Source organism: Podarcis gaigeae, assembly GCF_964106915.1.
Source record: "Podarcis gaigeae genome assembly, chromosome: 1".
NCBI lineage: Eukaryota > Metazoa > Chordata > Lepidosauria > Squamata > Lacertidae > Podarcis > Podarcis gaigeae.
In genome coordinates, this window is record NC_139678.1 from 25,734,773 (window position 1) to 25,756,858 (window position 22,086).

General features: G+C 41.4%; 1 protein-coding gene across 7 annotated transcripts in view; it reads right to left on the reverse strand.

The window, feature by feature from the left end:
• The window catches only part of FLRT2 (fibronectin leucine rich transmembrane protein 2), a 90,718-nt gene that overhangs the window by 52,755 nt on the left and 15,877 nt on the right, over nt 1-22,086 (reverse strand). For 3 of the 7 annotated variants that reach the window (XR_014563099.1, XM_083734269.1, XM_083734270.1), the window contains exon 2: nt 13,546-13,615. The exons of 2 other annotated variants lie outside the window; for them this stretch is intronic. The gene's annotated coding sequence lies outside the window, so the exon portion shown is untranslated. Of the gene's footprint in view, nt 1-8,240; nt 8,262-13,545; nt 13,895-13,961; nt 15,735-22,086 lie in introns of those variants that run through there. 2 more of the 7 variants (XM_083734271.1, XM_083734272.1) reach the window with 2 other exon arrangements.

Genomic DNA, 22,086 nt, shown 5'->3' on the forward strand with positions numbered 1-22,086 from the left:
AACAGCGTGATTCTCTGTGAAAGCCTGTCACCTTCTGTTCTTGAGCCTTGCTAATGTACAAAGGCGAGATGCCCAGTTTAGGAAAGGGATGTTTTTCCCACTGTTACATGGTGGCTGCTAATGCAACTGCTAATGGACCATAATTCCCCTGCCCATCTTCACTGCAACAGATACAGGAAGTGCTGGAACTCAGAGGCCATGAAGCACAAGTCCTAAGGCAGGTCCCACTCCAAAGGAACTGCAATGCACTTTATGTGGGAGTTCAGTTCCAAGGGTTCTGCATATGCACAGAAATATGTATATTCAAATCCTGGGAACCACCGATGTATGTATCCTGGGAACCTTAGCCTTCCAGAAGTGGAGTGCTGACTGGACCTTGCCTGGTAAGGTTAGCCTCTTTGCCTTGTTTTTGGGGAAACGCCTGCTCAACACACCAGCTCTGGGATCCACTCGCAAGATCTCACAGAGCCATCCAAGTTCCCACAAGATCTCAAGCAATCCTCCCCAGTCTTCTGGAACCAGCATACCAAGAGGGCTTTGCCAAGGAAGCAAGGCAAGAAGCTTAAAAACTCTCTTCACACCAGGGAAAACTTGCCATGCATTTAATTTAACTGGCCAGACTTCAAGGTTGAAATTGCACAAGTAAGAAATGATCGTACTGTAACTGCAGCAGCTTTGACTTTCCACTGACAAGCAGGGAGTCAAAGCAAGATCCAGTTTTGCTGTCCGGCTTTCATGACTGACAGTGGCAGCAGGAGGAAATGTGTACGCTAGGAAATTATGGCCTAGGTGCAGTCCAGCGTGGAACAGAAGAAGCCTAATTTACATCGCATTCCACAAACATATTTGCCCGAGGCAACTGTGCGTAATACAAAGAAGCAGCTCAAATAAAGGAGCTTTAATCAGCACTAAACCTGGTTAAGTAGATGCTGGGGGGGGGGGGGAGCTCCATGATACTAGACCAAAAGGAGAGGATTAGCGCTAAAAATAACAGAGGAAGTTAATATAAAAAGTTTAAAAGCCTGCAGCTGCACCCTACAAGTTTCAACTGTGCAATGTTTACCAAGATTCCAATGTTGTTATAAGTGCAGAGGAACAATTCTGTCCCAGGCGTGCTGATGTTCTGAGAGTAGTGGAGGCTCGCGAGAGATGCTTTTATGAATTTGGCCACCAAGCTGCAACTGAGCTGGTATTATATAAGAAATGCTCACTGGGGAAATCTCTTCTTAAGTGTATGCCCTGGGCAACCATCTAAAAACTTGAGAAAGGGACATGGCACACTCATTGCATGCCAAAGGTCCCAAATTCAATCCTTTGAATTTCTAGGTAAGTCTGGAAAATCCCTCTGTCTGAAAAGCTTGGAAAGATTCATTCTACCTAAAAATGGAATGAATATGTTCATTTCAGTTTCTCTCATTTTTTCAGATCTTAAATTTACTTCCAAACCTTTCCATAGCAGCTTGCGGTTTTCTGACAATGTCTTAAAAATTCGTCAGCATTCTAGTGCCAATTTTACCTAATATTTATATTTTTGTGTGCAATGTTGCCTAATTAGAAGTGATTTTGCATGTGATTTTCAATGATAGATGCATTTACATGTCCACTTTACCTGGGTATAAGCACTGTTGTACACATCCCTTGGTGGGAAAACTGCATTGCAAAATTCGTAAGCATGCAAATTTCAAAGGGGAGTTGTGCTTTGGTTGGTGTATTTTTTCAGGAACTGTGAAGTAGGTAAGATTGCATTAAAATGTGAACTGAAACAAATTTCTCCCCCCATCCCAGCTACTGCCAATCAAAGTAGACGGAACTGGGTTAAATGGGCCAATGGTATGACACAGTATAAGTCAGTTTCCTACATTTCTTATGACTTTGTGTTTATTCGTTTGTTAAATTTCTATCCCACTCTTACCCCCAAGAAGCCCAGGGTGGCATAGCACAATAAGACAATTAAAACATCTAAAAACAGCTTCAGTGCAAATATAGTCTGGCAGCTGTAGGTATTTTCTTAGGGTCAAACTACATTTTTCATTAGTTGCACAGCCGTGCTGTTTTTATTGTGATTATTTGTATGTTTTAAGCAGATTTTATATGTGTTTATAGCTTTAATTCTATTAATGTTTAATTGTTTTTTAATGATTGGGGTTTTTCCCCCCTATGTTTTTAGTGTTTCTTGTTTTTATCTGTAATCCGCCTTGAGTCCAATCAGGCAAAATGGTGCTACAGTGAAACCTCGGTTTTCGAACGTATTCCGTTTGAAATGTTTGAAAACTGAAAAACGAAAGCAGAAGCCTCAATACAATAGGGAAACTCAAAATGGAAGCTGAGTAGCACATTAGGCTTCTGAAAAATATTCGGAAACTGGAGCAGTTACTTCCAGGTTTTCGACATTCAAAAGCCGAAACGTTCGACTACGGAGGCATTTGAAAACCGAGGTTCCACTCTATGTGTGTGTGTGTGTGTGTTATTAGCTAGCAAGCAACAATGACTGCATTTAAAACAACAACAACCTTAATATGAGGGGTGGAGAGTCCTAATTTTCATCATGATCACAGAACTTCCAGAAAGGAGGTTTAACCTTATTTCCCCCAGCATTAATCTGAGGGGCAGAGGAGGAATTGGGGAACCTCTTGTGTTTGCCCTCATATTAAATTTCCATGGGCTGGTATTTCCCCACTTAAAACTATGTTCTATTTTGGTAATTTTGAAGGCATTGCTTGCTTCTGGATTATGGAAAGAACTTAAATGGAACGTACTATTTACATACAATCTGGTGGGTGGCTTTTTTCGCTGGGGGCTTGGGAGGTTTGAATTACACACTGGATGCCCTGTGACAGCTCAGTTCCTAAAACAGAAATCATAATGATCCATGTGCACATCTACCCCCACTCCAAATAGTCTGAAGGCCCTTGATGCGGTTCTACTGCTGAAACTAAACAGATCTGATCCCATAAACTGCCAGGAAGGGAAACCAACTAGAAACCCTTTTGCAAATTGAAGGTTTGAGCTCCCTTGAAGAAGAATAGGCTATATGTGTAATAATTAAAAATAACTAAAAAAGATAAGTCGAACCAAAGTCCATTCTGCTTACTGGTGTGGTTGGGCTGCACCTCTAGCACACAAGGGTGTGAACTGTTAACATCACACTTGACTATTATAAGGCTTCCATAACCAATGGATAAGATACCCAAGTGCTGATTGATAAATGTAAGATGGCTGCCAACACAGACTTTGGTGACGTTATTTGCTCAGTGACTCAAATACTATGTATTTTCTACAGGTTTGAGTGGCACCCAACAGGCTTCCTTGCACGGTTTCATTGGTACAAAGATGTCAAGAATGTTGGATCAGCCTCAGCCAGCTGAAGTGAATTTCACACAAGTGGGACTGGCCAAGTGCTATTTGAGCAAACATCTCAAAAAACAAACAAATAAGTAGATCATTGTCCACAGTTCAGGCAACATTGATTGCCCTGGGGCCTTAGGGTCAAGGACTGGTCATAAATAGATGATAATGATAATAGTAAATAATTTAGCCCAAGTAAATTCATTGTGGGAAATCGGACTGAAGATCTCAGTGCAACTCAGATTAATCTTGAAATGCACAGGCCTATTTGGCAGGAAGTGTGTTTTTGTCACCACTTTTGTTGTCATCTAGATTCAAGCTACTCAGAAATAACTGCAAATGTCTACTTTGAAGCACGAAACTCCATCTCTGAAAATGCAAAACAAAAACTTTGAATCTCACCAGTGAAATACACTCTTTCTTATATCCATAAAACAATTCTTTTTAATTCTGTGAAAAGGTGCATTTTTATTTTGGACATTTGCTTCATTTCAACTTGAATGTGCATGAACAAATGTCATGCTTATTAAGCTTACGATTAGTTCTCACAATTAAAAGGCGATGTGGCAAACCTGTGTCTCCACTGAACCAACAAGGGCTCTCACCTGCAGTGTGAAATGGTATAGTCAAGAGAACCAGTTTATCACTCATCTATTATTTGGGGGCTTAAGTAGCAGGAAAAGGTCCAATTTGGAAAGGGCTTCAGTTTAGGAGTGGGCATGGTCTACAGAAACCCTGTGGTTCACTTAAAAATTTCAAATTTATAAAGCAAGATTGCATGTATAAGTGGTACCTCTAGTTGCAGACTTAATCCATTTCAGGGTGCCGTTTGCACCCCAAAAAGTCTCCAACTAGAGTGCCTCTTCTGCACATGTGTGAAGTGCACAGATCGCTTTTGCGCATGCCCGTGTTTGCCGCGTTCGTAAGCTGAAAGTCCATAACAAGAGCGGAACGAAACTAGAGGTACCACAGTTAAGGCCTGAATCAATTTCCTTTAAGTGAATCTGCTTTCTTGTTTAAGAACAGACTATGTGCTTTGCTTAATCCAAAGATGACCGCTTCCCAACACCACTGAAAAAGGAAGGGAGGTACAGTGGCCTGAAACTTGCCGTGGCTTGACCTCCTGATGCTAAACTTCAGTTTAGCATTTCATGCTAACCCTCTGTTTTCCTCCTCCTCCTCCTCCTCTGCCTGTGGGAGCACAATCCCTTTAATTAGAGCCTTTGGAATCTGGCACTTAAAAATTCTTCATGATACCGCTGTAGATTTTTATGTATTCTGTTGCGATTTCTCAGAGACGCTCATTCCCCATTACTGCAACATTAACTTAGGTCAGCAGCACAATTTAACATTTTGCCAGAGGATCATAATCCTTCGGATGGTTTTCAGCTTCATTTTAGCTTAATGAAGGGAATGCAACACATAACAGCCAAAAAACAAAAGAGGATCAAAGACAGCTATAAATAAAAAAATGTGCATGCCAAGCCAAAACACTTTCCTCTTTTTTTGCACCAAATAGCACAGAGATAATGTACTGCATTGGCATACGTGACCCAGAAGCAGCTTCGACAACTTTTTGTTTGCTTTGTAAGGGATTCACACTAATATACAATGCTAACATATTCTGCCCTACATTCCAGCAAATTGTAAAACAAACAAGAGACACTATGAAGTCGGCAGAGTTCTGTTCAATCCCCATAAACTGAGATCATCAGGAAATATAAATCTTCTTCGAGGCATCAAGGAAAGGTTCCTTAAACTCTTTTTTTAAACAGCATGTTTACTCAGAAGTCCCAATGAGTTCAATGGGACCCACTCCCTAGTAAGTTTGCTCCTGCAATTTCCAGCAACTGGCATTCAGAAGCATACCATCTCTGATCATGGAGGCAGAACACAGCGATCAGGGTTAGTAACTATTGATAGTCTTATCCTCCATGAATCTATCTAATCCCAGTTTTAAAGTCATCCAAATCACTGGCTGTCATGGCCTCTTGTGGAAGCTAATTCCATAATTAATTCCATAAACTAATTCCATAATTTAACTGTGTGCTGCGTGAAGAAGTACTTAAGTAATATGGGGTGATGGAGTCAGTAGAGCATGAGACTTGATCACAGGGTTCTGGGTTCAGCCCCACCTTGGACAAAAGATTTCTGCATTGCAAGGGGCTGGACTAAATAAACCTTATGGGTCCTTCCAACTCTACAATTCTATTAATCTCTTATTCTTTTGTCTGTCCTGAATAAAAAGCTAGTGTTATGAACCATGGCAAAATTCATACACATTATGGGTTGAAGGCTCTCCCTTTTTTTAAAAAAAGCAGCATATTCTATAGTTGATGGGTGTGGGTTTTTTTACTATGGATAGGTAGGTACGATTTGTCTTTTCCATCTCAGGACTCAGAATGTCTCGGCCCATCTCTATGTTCCTCACAAGACACCCTCCATGGTAGCAATTTTACATAATCAAAGGTGCATGAAGTTTGAATGCTACCTTTTCCCCAGGGACCAGATCCATTAAGACCCGCACTCAAACTCTCTGTGACCCGTACGGTTTATATTTCTGTAAGAGGAGCAATGTTTTGCAGACAGCGATAAACCTAAAAGATACATTAATAAGTGGCTTCACCTTGATAATGGATTGCCAATATTATTAAATGTTGCTATCTTTGGATAGTTGGCTTTTTAGTGCATTACTTGAGTTATGCAAAGAGTGACAAGATTACGGTTAAAATCGGATGAATAATTAAAGTAATAGAGTAATTGGAGTTGTACAATTTTCACAGCTGAGAGGAGTTGGAGGGGGGATATGCTTCTTGGTTTATAGTTCTCCATAGAAGCCATTGCCAAGCATACCATTCCCAGGAGATCAGAATAAAAGATAATCAGTATTTTAAACACACACACACACAAGAATAACAGGTTATGTTGTTTTCTCTAGCTTAGCAGAAACTGCAGAGTAGGAATGCATTAGGCATCTGCAAAGATGAACATTTCACCTCTTCAAAGTGACCAGACTTATAACCATATCCTACCAAAAGCCCACACAAAACAAAACTCAGAGCTGCAGACCACATACCTAACTGGGAGCTATTATCCCTGCCTTAGAAACTCTGTTCCTAAGGAGACACAGGGCTGGCAGCAATGACACAGCAGAGAGAAAAGATGTCCTTACTATCACTCTGTTCTGTAGCTAAACTGCCTGGGATGAGAAAATATAACCTCAAGTGATGTTCAGTGTGAGATTCTTACTTCACTGAAGGTTACATACAGGCCCTCAGAAGGCAGGGTGGATGTTTACGGACATGTCTATCTCCTTCAAACTTTATGTACTTATTCTTGCAAATACCAGTATATGCACAAGATCATGTAAAGTGATGTTAAAACAGTAAGATGCTACCACCTCAGCTAGGCCAAATATAGACATTCAGAGTTTCCCCTTTAGCTGCTGTCTATTCCACAATTATTCATTTATTTATTTATTTTAAAGGTATTTATGTACTGCTTTTCAAACGAGCCTCACGAAGCAGGTTACATAATACTGTTGAAAACAATAAGCATAAATTAAAACTGTGTAATGAACCAGCAAAGGCTGTTTATGGAGAGGGAAGACATTTTGAAAACCAGATATCTGCTCCTCCATGGGGCACAGGCTTCTTGAGCAGCCCTGTGGTGGCATTTGAAGAACGAGAGGCCACCTGAGCCAGAACACTAGGAATGAGATAGTGAGTGACACTCTAAGCTGTTCTGTTCTCTTTCTGTTTTAAAGAAAGGACAAGAACAGAGATCACTTGGGCACTGCAAGATAAGATGCATTAAGGCCCCGGGATCGGGCAGGGAATGATGGCTTCCCAGATGTTGTTTGACTCCCATCAGCCCCAGCGAACCTCAACAGAAGGCGGAGAGTCTTCTCATTATCTGCCACACAACTCTGATGTCCTGTAAACATGACTACCCTCCGGCCTGAGGGCTCAGTCATACTGTCGTTTCACTGCCCATAGGATGTTCTCCTCCATATCACTGCATTCCATACTCACCCCTCCCTCAATCCAGATTTTCTCACACCAGGGATTCTCCAAAAGGAAGGGGAAATGTAGTAAGGTGGTGATTTGGAGAAGAATATCATGTGGATAATGGAGAATTAATAGAAGTGCAGGAAACTTCCACATTAAACAGCACTATAGATGACCCCGAAGTTTCTTTCAAAACCAAAAAATGACTTTCCTAGCTTTCTGTGTTATCTTGATTTAATCTCTGTCTCTCTCTTACACACACACACACACACACACACACACACACACACACACACACAAACCACTTATAGTGCCAGTTTAGATACATATTACACCAGTCTTCCCCAACCTGATGCCCTCCAGGAGTCCAAAATGCACCTCTCATAGTCTCAGACCACTGCCCATGTGAGCAGTACACCAAACTATGGTTATGCATACCTCAATCCTCCTCCAACCCCCAGCAATTTCTTAACTTACTTCGGAGTTCATAGCAAACCATGGTTTGCAATTTTGTTAGAACCAGGAAAACTATGATTTGTTCAATCCATCCTTCTCATACAAACCAAGATTAAACTCAATGCAGAAGGGGAGGAGATATATATGAGCCTAAGGACTGGATCTGTACGTGTACAGAATTTCAAACCAGGGGATAGCATTAGCTATGAAGCAGCTCACGCCACTATGCATTTGTTTGAAATTACATTTCAGAATAAGCTGACCTGCAACTTAGACTGTTTTTCATTCTCATGTCCACATTCCGCCTCTCTTTTCAGAAGGAATGATAGGTACATCCACAACAGAAATAACAGGGATCCTCTGTTGTGAGTCCATCAAGGTCTCAAAAGATTTTAATATTTCCATGCCAGAGGGGAAAAAAATACTGACTTTGAAGGTGACTACTGATCTTGCAATCCCATCTCCTTTGAAAGTATTTCTTAAGGCGACCCAGCATGTCAGATGCTGCAAGGATCACTAAAGAAGATGAAACATATCCCTGATTTAAAAGGATATCAGGTGGCCCAAAACCTTCCGATGAACACTTCAGGAAATTGTCTTAAGTCCTTCTCTAATCCTGTGATCTGCCGCCACTCTGCTGGTTGGGGCAGAGGGTGGGGGGAGAGAGCACTGTTGTAATTAATGCTTCAAACTAGATATATACAACTATATGCACACACAATGAAGAATTGATCGAAAAAAGCAAAGACATCGACATCTGCTTTGAAAAGGCATTTCAATTCCTTCCATGTCCTCAGAAGGAAAACGCATCTAGCAGTCCATATTTTAACCACTGTTTCATTTAATAATGCATATTGACATTTATCCAGAGAGATCAGCCTGTGCCTGGCTTCTTATTGTACACCTGCAAGCCTCTTGTCCATTCCTATGACTTTTTTATTATAAGGCACTGTGAATCTGTGGGCGGTGACAGCAACGCTACTCCAAATAAAAGGCGTGGTTGACCATTCTCATGACAAATATTTTGCTTGTCTCTCGAGGCTACATTCCTGTGGGAAGAGGTTGTGGGAGATGAGTGTTTTGCCTTTAAAATTTCATACAGTGACTTTCACCCATTCCATTCTTTGTCAAAAGGCCCCCAAAGGATCCTGGGAACTGTAGTTTGTGAAGCGTAGCTCTGTGAGAGCTTAACCACACACCCCAGGATTCATGTGCTTTAAATGCTTGGTGTGGGTGTGGCTAATGAACCAAGGCCTGATTCAGTCTATTAAGGAAGATTTATGTGAGAATGCTAGCTTTTCACCCCTTGGCAACCGCAGCTTGCCACTTCCCCTATTGCATCTAAGCAGATTTTATAACATAAAGCTTTAAAGTTCTAGTGCTCCATTTATATGCTCCAAGATACTCCCAGCAGTTTGAAAAGCTGATGCTGAGTGAAGGTTGTTCTGGGTGTTAGTCCCAAGGGAGCCACACGAATCTATTTTCATTCCTACACCTTAGCAGCTGTCCTCGGTGACCCCTCTGCCTGCACTGGGACCTGAAGTCTCTCTGGATTTCAATTATACCGCAAGAATGATTCCCATCTGTGTCAGGCAGGCATTATTAGATAATGAGCAAGGTGCTTAATCCACATCACTGCTTAGAGTGTATTTCAAGTGCATATACAAAAAGAACAGCACTTTACTGTTGCAGCAAACCACTGTGTGACGCATAATCATTCACATATACGCATGCAAAATCCCACATGCATGCACAGTGAAATGCACTCCTGGTCTCTGAAAGTACAAAGAATTTAGCTGTAAAGGAAAGTACACATATAAAAGCAATTTGCATTCTGTGCAATTCTCTGTGTTAGCCAAATCCTGGGACAGAGAGAGACACAGAAATCAACAGGCTGGGTAATTTCTTTGTAATGGTAAAGGGACCCCTGACAGTTAAGACCAGTCGCGAATGACTCTGGGGTTGTGGCACTCATCTTGCTTTTCAGGCCGAGGGAGTCGGCGTTTGTCTACTCCGCAGACAGTTTTTCCGGGTCATGTGGCCAGCATGACTAAGCCGCTTCTGGCGCAATGGAACACTGACACCAGAGCAACACATGGAAATGCAATTTACCTTCCCGCCAAAGCGGTTCCTATTAATCTACTTGCACTTTTTGGTGTGCTTTCGAACTGCTAGGTTGGCAGGAGCTGGGACCCAGCAACGGGAACTCACCCCATCACAGGGATTCAAACCGCCAACCTTTCAATCAGCAAGCCCAAGGCTCAGTGGTTTAGACCCCAGCACCACCCAAGTCCCATATTTGTTTGTAGTATTCAGCAAAAGAAATAAGGGATGCACAGTTCTGTGGAGTTACTATGAGGAGAGCAAACTATGATCACTCTACAGAATTATGATACATGCTAATACAGATCAGCAAAATGCATCCCAAAGACTACATTGGCACTCAGCAGCCACTTGTCTCAATGATTGTTCTATAATGCTTTTAAATGTTATTTTTTATAAGTTGCTGTAAACCTCCCTGGTGTTTTGTGAGAGGGAGGTATATAAATACTTTATCACCTAAACATCTGATAGGAGGGAATTCCACAGGGCGGGTGCCACTACTGAGAAGGCCTTCTGCCTAGTTACTATCAACATAGAGAGTAAAAAGCTTATTGGATCAGGTTAAGACTTAGTATAAGATGACTGCTTAGATAACTTTACTAGAGGGAGTTCGCAACAATCCATCTTGAGTTCTTAGATGTGAGATTTTGAGTCCCACTACACTATGGCCACATTCGCACCAAACATTTAAAGCTCTGTGATATCACTTTTAACAATTATGGCTTCCCTCAAAGAATTCTGGGAGCTCCAGTTTGATAAAGTTGCTGTGAGTTGCTGGTAGACTCCTGTTTCTCTACAGAGCTACAATTCCCAGAGCTCCTTGAGAAGAGGAATTGATTGTTAAACCATCCTGGGAATTACAGCTTCTGATATGATAGCTCCATAAAGACTTCGTTTGTGTGTGAAGGTTTAATATACTCTGATAACAGAACTACTACAGCATTCCTGCTCTGCATTACTGGATTCTCTCTACCGCAACAAAAGCAAATTGCTTAGCCCTACTGCTGCATTAGGCAAAAACGTCCAAGGGACTGCAATGGAATCACAGAGAAGATCCAGCTACCATTTCACCTTCTGAGCACTGTGGCATGTGCCTCTTGCAGGAGAAAGCATTTAAATCGGTAAAACCCATCACTTGAAATTTAATGCAGAGTGCCAAATGTCTACAGCAGCATCCATAAAAGCCATTACACCCGCAATCTTCTGACACACACAGATGAAGGTTAGCCTGGTAATTTTTTCAGAGCCTTATTACATGTCCATGATGATCAAATGCATTTGAGGAGCAGCTGGAAAAGGTCACAGAATGTACCTTGGTTGCCAAGTTTCTTGAGGTTGATTAGGAAGGGGAGGATCACAAGAGAAACTTGAGTTAAATAGACCCCCCTCTTTGTTGAATAATTCAGCTACAGATAGCACATTTATTTATTTCGCTTATATCTATGGAATTCAAGGGAGCATTCCAGGCACTCTACAATCCACGCCCTGGCAATGCTCAGGTTTTACTTAGCTCCAGCAAAGCAGCTGCATCAGGTGCCTCTGGATAGTGAACACAAAAGAATGCTATGAAAAGCACATAGCAAGTGACATTGCCTTGCCATGTGTATCTGTGCTCTGGCAAAATGCTGGTTGGACTACTGCAATGTGTTGGATATGAGGCTGCCCTGGAAGACTGTCTGGAAACTTTGATGAATTCAGTATATTGTATCCAGGCTGTTAACTGGGACTTACCCATCATCAAAGTTCTTCACAGGCATAATTTGTTCCAGGCACAGTTCAAATTTCTGGTTTTGACCCATAAAGCCTGAATGACTTGAGGCCAATATAATTGAAGAATCCATTTGAGCCTGCTTGCTAAGCTCATCTTCAAATGCCCTGCTCTAGCAGACCCTCCAAGTGTCCCTATTTTCCAGTGATGTCCCTGATTTAGAGAAGCCGTCCCAGTTTCTGATTTGATCCCAGAATGTGCCACCTTTGCTTAGGTTGTCCCTATTTTCATTGGAGAAATGTTGGAGGATATGGAGTTATCTGATCCATCTGAAGGCATATCCTGTATAGGGAAGTTTTTTTTAATGTTTAATGTTTTATTATGTTTTTATATATGTTGGAAGCTGCCCAGAGTGGATGGGGCAACCCGGTAAGATGTGTGGGGTATAAATAGTAAAATTATCATTATGGAATGGGACGTCCCTATTTACACCGGAGAAATATTGGAGAGTATGCTCCAGGTGACCAAATATTTGGAAGTTAAGCAGGTGTTGACTAGCGCCAGGCTAAATCTCTCTCTGCAATAGTCCTCAGGTATTGGATTTCCTGCCCAGAGACATTCTACTGGAACTTGGTTTATTACCTTTTAGGCTTCAAAAGACCATTTTCTTCCCCTAGGCATTGGGTGATTGATTGATTTATACCTCTGCCTGCAGCATATGGTTGCTTGAGCTGTATTGCCATTTTACAGGGTTTTTTAACACATAGTTTAAAATATGTTGTAAACCGCCTCAAAGCCATTTTAGGTACAAATGCAGAAGAGTAAAAATGATTTCAACAGCAAATGAACAAAACTGAATAAAATAAAGTTAAAAAGGACAGCTAAGTAAAGAACAATACAACTACAGAGCCAGGCTTACCATTGGGGAAAATCTGCTCCACCAGCAGGTTTGGGGTGACCATAAAAGGGCAACAGATCATCATGAACTGTAGCATCTGAGGGGCATCATATATGCCTCAGTAACCAAAGTGTCTTGAACAATCTGTGGACAGAGTGGCAATATGAGAGATGCTCTGAGTGACAGCTTTGTGGACAGGAACAGTTTACTGCTGCCAGGGTCATGCCAGGCTGCCAGGACCTGGAATCTCAGGGCTTCAGCCTCTTTCTCAGGGTGGTCTCTAGGGGAAAGTGTTAAATCTCAAAAGTGGGGACATTTTAAGCCTTTTCTCCTTTCAAACATGTTTGTCTTGTCTTCATACACTTCTTCCCCTTGCTACAGGCAACAGTAACCAACAGGTGGGCACCATTGCAAGCATAATCAATCTATTTTGAAAACAACTGGCAAACAGAATGACAATTCTACACTGGAGATTAGGTTGGAAGGAAAGGAAAGGGAAGTGGTAGAGCATCTGCTTTGCATGCAGAAGGTCTCAAGTTCAATGCCCAGGATCTCCAGTTAGGGCTTGGGGGGAAAATACTGCCTGTAAACTCTAGAGAGCAGCTGCTAGTCAGTTTAGACAATACTGAGCTAGATGGTGAATTTGTATGACTCAGTATAAGGCTTTAAGAAAACACTTTAAGAAAATCACTGCATGCCTTCAATCTCCCACTACAGCTTCCACCCCATACAAAGGTCTGGACAAAGGTCAAGACACACTGGAGAGCTTTAAGTATCATCCTTCACACAGGATAGAAGCAAACTCGTTCTTCACTCCATACCGCTCTTTGTCTGGCCTATAAACTTGGATGGACTAACTCAAACAAATCTGGATTAGTAACTAGTATCAGCGAACAAGGCCATCGTAAAAACAGCAGGATATTTAATGCTCCCACACCTGCACAATTAAATGTAATTTGTAATGACAGACAGTCTTCAGGTTAGAGCACGCAAGTGGAATCGAGGAGATTTGAATCCATCATTACCTGGGTCTGCCACAGAGGCACTGCATTATCTTGGGTGTGTGATGCTGCCGCAGAGTCTAGATCTGATTCCCTAATGACAAAATGAAAACAAAACAAAATCTTTTCATCTTTTGTGGGATTGCTTAGAAAAGCATGGGCTGGCAACCACAAGCAAATATTTGAACATGTCGTCATGCGGCTCCAGCAAAGCAGATGCTCTCAGCTAAGCGTTTCAGTAGCAAAATGTACCCATGCAAGCGAGTCTTGTTAGAACATGGGCCTCTGGCTGCCAAGAATTCCCATCTCAACTTGTGAGATTTGACAGAGACTCCTTTGCTGGATCTTTGATGAGAACAAGCAACACCCCTGTCTTCTTCTTCTTCTTCTTCTTCTTCTTCTTCTTCTTCTTCTTCTTCTGCTTCTGCTTCTGCTTCTGCTTCTTCTCCTCCTCCTCCTCCTCCTCCTCTGTTTTGCTCACCACAAGCACCCTTTAAACAAAAAAGAATAAAGAAATCCTGTCCTTCCACGAGGAAGATCAAGGTGGCAGGTATGTTCCCCTAATGCTTATAACAAGGCCTCAAGGCCATCCATGGATGAGCAACAATTTAAGCCCTGGCCTTCCCAGTATAAGGCCATACTGTCTCCTGAGGGAACCGCCAGCAACTGCAAGTGTCCAGAAAAAGCCCCCCTTTTAGTGCATCAAATGTGGTTTGTGGATTACGAATCATCTCTGCCTTCTCCCTGTCATCGACTTCAAAAGCTGACATGGCTCTCTAACATGGGGAACTTGTCAATCCTTACCTGGAAACTGAGCCAAATCATATGCAAAATAAACAACACCATATATGGAATTTGGAGAGCTACTCCAGAAAACTGTTCTCTGTGTTGTTTCATTTCTTCAGGAGTTCCTTCACATTTGTAAGCAGAAGTGGATTTAGGGTAGTGTGACCTGTTTGGCCACACTGGGCGCCACACTGCGGTGAGTGGGGGAGCACAAAAATGTGCAGTGCCTGAAGCAAGGGGTGCTTAAATTCAGCATAAGGGCTCCACTGAAATTTGAGAATTTGAATGTCCGCCATTGTTGTGATACCTGCTTTTGATCTCTAAAATGGAAAAGGTTGCCTGAAATGGCTGGGTTTTTGTGCACTTCTCCTGGCCACCCTTTCCCCAGAGGAAGGAAAAATGGCACCTTGATTTATGTACAATTCTTTCACCAAGAAGCACTCTAAGAAATCTCTCTCTTTCTGCTAGAGTGGCATTAGCTCCTAAGGGTGAAGAAAGAAGATTAAAAACAAATACAAAGGAAGTTGTTGCATGACAGAACATTGCCAAGCAACAGAGGTGACCTTGAGCATTTTCGCCCCTCTCCTTTTTGTGTTGCGCGTGGAAATAAATGGATAAATATATCCATATCTGCATGCACTGATTATTTTAAAAAAATTCCAAATATGTTTGGAGTGTTGAGGTTGGGGAAAATGCATTACTCATCATGGCACAACCACAGACATAAACAAGTTCTAGTCTTACAATTCTTTTGTCTGAGACAGGACTTCCTAGTTCCCTTTGACATCATGTTGCATTCCAATCAGAGAAGTGAAAGTGACAGCTGCTCGTAAGAGGCGGTGGGGAAAGGCAAGACATGAGCATAGCTGTGCTTCTGGAGCAGGGTGTCATCATGCCCCTTCCCCACCTCCCTGCCACCAAGGGGAAAAAAGTAGAGACATTCTTCTAAGCCAGGGGAGAAGTTGGGATGGGCAAATCCATCAATTTCTATGGGAAAATAAGTCAGTTTTGGTTTCTCCCACTTTCTCATTTTTTAACCCAATTTTAAATTCTGCTCTACATTTCCACACCAGTTTGTGATTTTTTATTTTTCAAAAAAGTCCTCGTGAAGATTCACCAGCGTTTTAGTGCAAATGTCTTCTAACATACACACTTAGTAGGCAGTTTTTACAAAGCATGTTTTCCCTAATATTTATATGTTCCTAATGCAATCTTTTAGATGAATTATTTTCACTAGTATATGCATTTTGTAATGCATTTTATATGTGCTGCTTGTTTGGAGACACGCACTGTGAAATTCAGAGAGGTGTACATTTCAAAGGGTGAGTGTGATTCGGTTTGCACAGTGATTCAGAAATTGCAAATTATTAAGATTTGCCTTTGAATTTGAACTGAATCTAATTGCTCCCCCAAGTCTATATAATAGTCTCCACATATCAGACTGGAAACTGACACTGAGGTAGTCACTTACAACAACTTTCAAGTAAAGATTTTGGAGAACTGTCACTTTCTCACCCTTTCTCATTGAATTACAGCATCACAGATACAGCTGTTTCCTGTGAAACTACACAACACACCCCTGTTTCCAAGATACAGACAGACTGTAGAATAATTCCATAAAAGGATATGCAAATATTTCAAATGAATTCATTTCTCTCACAGTGGGTTTCAATCACCAAAAAATATTTGTAAAATCATGTAGAACACAAGCAGTACAGCAAAATAATGCTTCTCCTCCCACTGCCACAAAAATAGTGTAGTGGTGTTTAATGCTTAGCATGTTGGACTATGACTGGATAAGCACCGATTTAAATCTCTACTCAGCAACAAAGCTTACTGGATGGCTTTTGACCATTGCTATTTTTGTCTAAGCCAACCTTTCTCAACCTTGGGTTCCTAGATGTTGTTAGACAACAACTCCCATCATACCTGGCCAGCATGGCCAGTGGTCAGGGATGATGGGAGTTGGGTCCCCAGATGTTCTTGAACTACAAGGTTGAGAAAGCCTAGTCTAACCTACAAGATTCTTGTAAGGATCGATGGAATGAAGGGAGAACCACAACACCACCTTGAGTGATTCACAGCAATTGCAGAAGAACATTTTCTATTATTCCCCATGAAATCTATGTTATACAAAAAGAAAAGGACTGAAAAAGTTGTGTAATGCAATGGATAAAATTGATTGTTGCAGACATTTCAGATTCATTCCCTGTCAACCTCAAGACCATCATTTCCTTGCATGCCATGTAAGAATACAATATACTGAATATCCCCCTATACCAAGGAATCAAGTGGATCATACAGAATGAGAATGCCATAAGACCAGCCAAAAGGTTAGATCTACCATGACAGCACAGATATGCTCATGAATACTAGAGAATTCTAGAGAAATGTTTAACAGCACCATCACCAGGATGATTAACTTCCTTTTAAAAAAATTACTTACAAAGTGAAAGCAATCATTACGCATTACAAGTTATTTCCATTATGAGTCCCCCTTGCGAAATCTCTTCCTGTCTTGGTGGAAATCTCCATTATGTCATGTAAAAGATGCAACACTATGAAAAGACCGCAAGGGCTGCAGATGCCCATCCTGGATACACAGAAACTTGTACAAAACGTATTCTCAGATTCTTAGAGCAAAAACACCCAGACCAAGCGGTAGGCCTCCCACATGTTGCTGGACTACAGTCGCCATTCATCCCTGGCCATTGGCTATGCTGGCTTGGACAGATTGGAGTTGGAGTCCAACAACATAGTTGCTGGTTCCTGTATTGTAGGGGATTGGACCAGATGACCCACAGGGTCCCTTCTAACCCTACAATTCCATGATTCTATAAACATCTGGAGGGTACCAGATTGGCTACTTCGACTCAGTAATGGTCTGCATGAAGATGTAGGAACTGCATCTCTTTAATAGCTACAGGATATATTTTCTCACTGTATGTACCTGTGGTTAATAGGTACAGAACGTGCACCCCATATTTAGGCAGGCTTGCTTAACTGGTATGAGTTTTGATATCGAAGTAGCCTGCCATACTCTGATTGACTTCAGATCTTAACATTTCTGTTGTCTGTATTAAATATCAGGACCTAGAATATTTTGGGTTGCCAGAGTAAGATGTTGCGGGACAACAAGAATGTGTAAATTTATGACATCTACACATGAACATAATTCTTTTTTATGGGCTGACAGGAAAAATGCTTTGGAAGTGAATGTTTCAAAAATTCTTTGGCAGCAGATTCCAGTGGCCCACACAAAGTATCTGGCTCTTTTGTCTTAATCATTGTCATGAACCCTTGGTGCACTTGTTTATGAGTGAAACTATTTCCCACTATCCAACATTGGTGTGGGATTATTACTTTTTAAATATTTTTTATATATAAAAAAGGAAAAGAAAAAGATCTCTTCATATTTATTTTCAGTTTAGATTCAGACTAAGAGGTCTCACACTTTTCACCTTCTTTAAAAGAGCAGTGGACAAATTCGTGGAAGAGAGGCTATGAATGACTACTAGCCAAAATGGCTGTGCTCTGTCTCCACAGCTGGACTAGATAAGTGGCCTGATCCAGCAGGCTTTTCTTACATTCTTATGGTAAGCTTTATAAATCAGCCCCTTTTATTAACACCCTGGCTAAAAAATAAATAAATCCCAATGCCATCAGAATTGTGCATCGGTCTGATAGGACAAAAGAAGTTAGAAGGAGCATCTCCACCCTCAGCATTCACTGAGATCCAGCTCTGAGGGCCTTCTGGCAGTTCCCTCACTGCGAGAAGTCAAGCTACAGGGAACCAGGTAGAGGGCCTTCTAGGTAGTGGCACCTGACCTGTGAAACACCTTCCCATTGGATGTCAAGGAAATAAACAACTATCTGACTTTTAGAAGACATCTGAAGGCTACCCTGTTTAGAGAAACTTTTAAAGTTTGATATTTTATCATGTTTTTAATATTCTATTGGGTCGTAACTGGGGAAACCCAGCCAGATGGGCAGGGTATAAATAATAAATTGCTGTTGTTGTTGTTATATATTATTGGCCAGAGCCTCGTTAACTAGTTCCCTCTCTAGATGGACCAGTGGCGACTACCAGGAGTTGAGTCTTCCTACCTTCACCTCTCAGGATGCTCTAGGTTTATTTGGCCCTTAGCCACAGGTATACCTCAGTGGTAGAGCAGATACTTTGCATGCAAAGTTCCTACTTCAATCCTTGGTATCTCCAGGTAGGGCAAGGGAGTTCCAAAACCCTAGAGAGCCAGTTCTAGTCAGTGGTCTGATGCTCTCGGTATAAGGCAGCTTCTAATGCTCCTGTGCTTTACTTCATAATAGCCAACTATGCTGAAATACACCAGGCCACCATGATGATAGATATACATGGGATTCTGAATGAAGGGGTTTTTTAGCAGTAAGTAACCTTGTGATGGCTCTACATCAGGGATGGCTAACTCTCAGACCTCCAGAAATTGTTGAACAACTTCCATAATGTTGCATAAATTTATGCTGAGTTCTTTCCTTGCAAGGAATAATAGAAATTATAGACTTCTCTAGCCTGCAGGTCAGTCAAAATAACGGAGTGCCTATTTTCCTAGACTGTTATACCTGGGTAGTTACCAAGTGTTATAAATCCAGTGACAACTGAGCCTCCCCTATCCCCTCATCTGAGCAAGTGGGCCCAAGAGCTTCATAGAATCAAGGGTAATCTAGTCCAGCCCCCTGCAATGCAGGAATCTCAGCTAAAGCATCCATGTCACTTGGCCATCCAACCTCTGCTTCAAAACCTCTGAGGAAGGAGAGTCCACAACTTCCCGAGGGAGATGGTTCCATTGTTGAGCAGCTCTTAGTGTCAGAAAGTTCTTCCCTATGTTTAGTTGGAATCTCTTTTCTTGTAACTTTGAAACCATTGCTTTGAGCCCTAGAGCAGGAAAAAACAAGCTTGTTCCATCTTCCATGTGACAGCTTGAGTCCTACCCTCCAGAGCAGGAAAAAAAACATGCTTCATGCTTCTTTACTCTAGATATAAAGTTTTCTTTGCTTGGTCAAGCTACCTGTTCTGGAAAGGTGAATTCTCCTACAGCTACACATTGGTAGTTTCCTGAATGGTAGTTGGTAGCAAGGTCCTTAGAGAAGAACCATAAATTAGGATCTGCTATTTTCCATCCTGAAGAAAGACTAGATTCAGCAATAACCCTTGACCATTGGCTGAGCTTGATAGGAGTTTTAGTCCAACAACATATGGAAGGCCACAGGTTAGCCATCTCTGACACTAAGCATATACCCTATGAAATGGCAAAGTACATCACGTTAACATTTTTTTAAATTGCTGTGTATTGAATGATGATATATTTCAATGTTCATGTAACTTTGTGACAATTCAGCAGTGTTTCCAAAGGGCTACTTATTTTCTTTCCATCTCCCCCTCCCTGTTCAAGAGGACGATGACTGTACCATTTTCAATTCCTTCGGATTTCACTTCAATCACTGAAAGTGAGGAATATGATCCCTCTGCTGTGATTTGGTTAGCGCCTTGTCCTAGTCAGCACACATCTGCCTAAACTATCTTCCTGAAGCTTGTAAAATATGATTGTTTACGAGATATTGATGGCTGGAGGGGAACACTAAAGAGCAGAGAGTCATAATTAGAATTCCAATGCATTTGATCCAATAAAGATTCCATCAATGTCACAGAGAGATGAGTGGCTGTGAAGCTTGGAGTCATCATGGCCCATACAAACTGATTTATACACTTACAACGCTGGACAAATGAAGGGCAAAGAATCCATGCCAAACAATTCCAGCAAGACAACTCCTTACTTATCCTTCGGCTGGCTGCCGAAAATGCACAGACGCTCTGGACTCAGCTGTTTCACATCGTAACACTCGGCCAAATAACTGGTCCAATCCATCTACATTTAGTCAAACTATTCCCTTATCGGTAGATCCACAATTGCATCATGTAGGATGCGTGTGCATCTGCTGATAAGAAATTTCTGCAAGAAAAACAGAATCTGGGCAGATCAACAGACTTTTCTCTCTCTTTTTTTTCCTCTTCCCATCCCCCTTGCCAGGGCTGCTGGCAGCAATTCTAAACACCTCATTTATTCCGGATTTATAAAGGTCCTCTGTGCAGAGTGTAGAGCTTAGCTTTTGACATTTATATATTCCTTCTCTAGAGATGCTATTGTATACACAGAATTATTTTGGTTAGAGGGTTGCAGGGATGTGGCAATTAAAATCAACAGTGTTGTCTGAGGCTTCACTGCAAATGCTAACTGAGAAAAGTATCTGCAAATGGTGTGGGGGATCTATCCTTGCAAGCCTGCTCCAAGGCATCTAGGGTGTTATTTTTAAGAAGAGAGATGTCCTCTGTGTCCTTTTATTGCTTAGCTATTTTCCAAGCAGTAATAGCAGACACTTTTCACCCTGAGCAAAGACTGTGATTGTGTTATACGCGACTTCTGCAAGGGGAAGTTACTGAAATTAATTTCATCAAATGGCGAAAGTAATTTCTCAAATAAAAACAGACTATTACGAGCAAAGAGATGTCTTAACAGTTTACTGGTGACCTGCAGATCAGCCTTAAGAAAGTGAAAGGAGTGAATTGAAAAGAAGAGGGCAGACTTGCACTGAGCACTCTGGCAACAGATACTGCAAGAGGTACCAGTGGGCACAGGCTAATCTGATGCAAACAATTTAGAAATTCACTGTGCATATCTATCCTGTTATCTGCACTAGAAAACAATCTGTTTCAAGATACCCTTTTCAGCTTTCATTGGGAGGCACTACTAAATTGGAGCACTACTAAATTGCACTACTAAATTGGAGCATTAATATATTTGCTTGGCTCCTTGCAAGTGTGTGATCAAGAAAAATCATTTCAGATGGCCAAACAGCATTGCTTTATATGCTTTTTTCATTCATCATCACCCTAATCATTTAATAGAAATCAGACATTAACTCCAACGTGGATTACATCCCAGGAAAGGCATTCAGGCTGATAAGAGCTTATAAACTGGGAGGCATTAAAAGACCAAGATAAGGGGATATGTCCAATGTTTATCATAGGGTGGATACTGATCATCAGGCATTACTTTTCAAGGGAGTGGGGAAAAAAAGTGCTACAAAGGCCAGTTCCATGTGGTCAATTTGTCAAGGATCCATGTATTCGTCACACCCTTATTGCAAACAGTGGAGTCTTGTGATTTGATAGCTTTCTTGTGATGTTAACATCTCTGCCTTTGTGCAGGGACACACAATTTGCAATTCAGTGGGATGTGTGTGTGTGTGTGTGTGTGAGAGAGAGAGAGAGAGAGAGAGAGAGAGAGAGAGAGAGAGAGAGAGATTGTTATGCCTCCAACAGAGTGGAAACATGTTCTGGAAAGCAGAGCTGTTCCAGAAACCCCCTCACAGTTCCACTACCAGCCTCAGGCCAAAGTCGTTGCATTATATCCCTAAAAGAGAGTAGCTAAGTTCATGTGTTACAAAGAAACTCGCTTTTATTTTTATTTTATTTTTTATATTATTTTTTGATGTGACTTGTTTTTATGTATTGATTTTGTTTTCTTTTTTGTCTCTCTTTGTAACCTTTAAAATTTGAATAAACATCATTAAAAAAAATACAAAGAAACTCGCAAAGAGAATGTGGAAGTGACTCGCACATCTTGCCTGTGCATCTATAGCAGCTCAGTGCATCTCACTGCCAAAAAGATGCGCCAGTCACCATCATAGATATTTACACCAGAAGTGTGAAAAGAGGGTGCACATCTCTCTCTCTCTCTCTCTCTC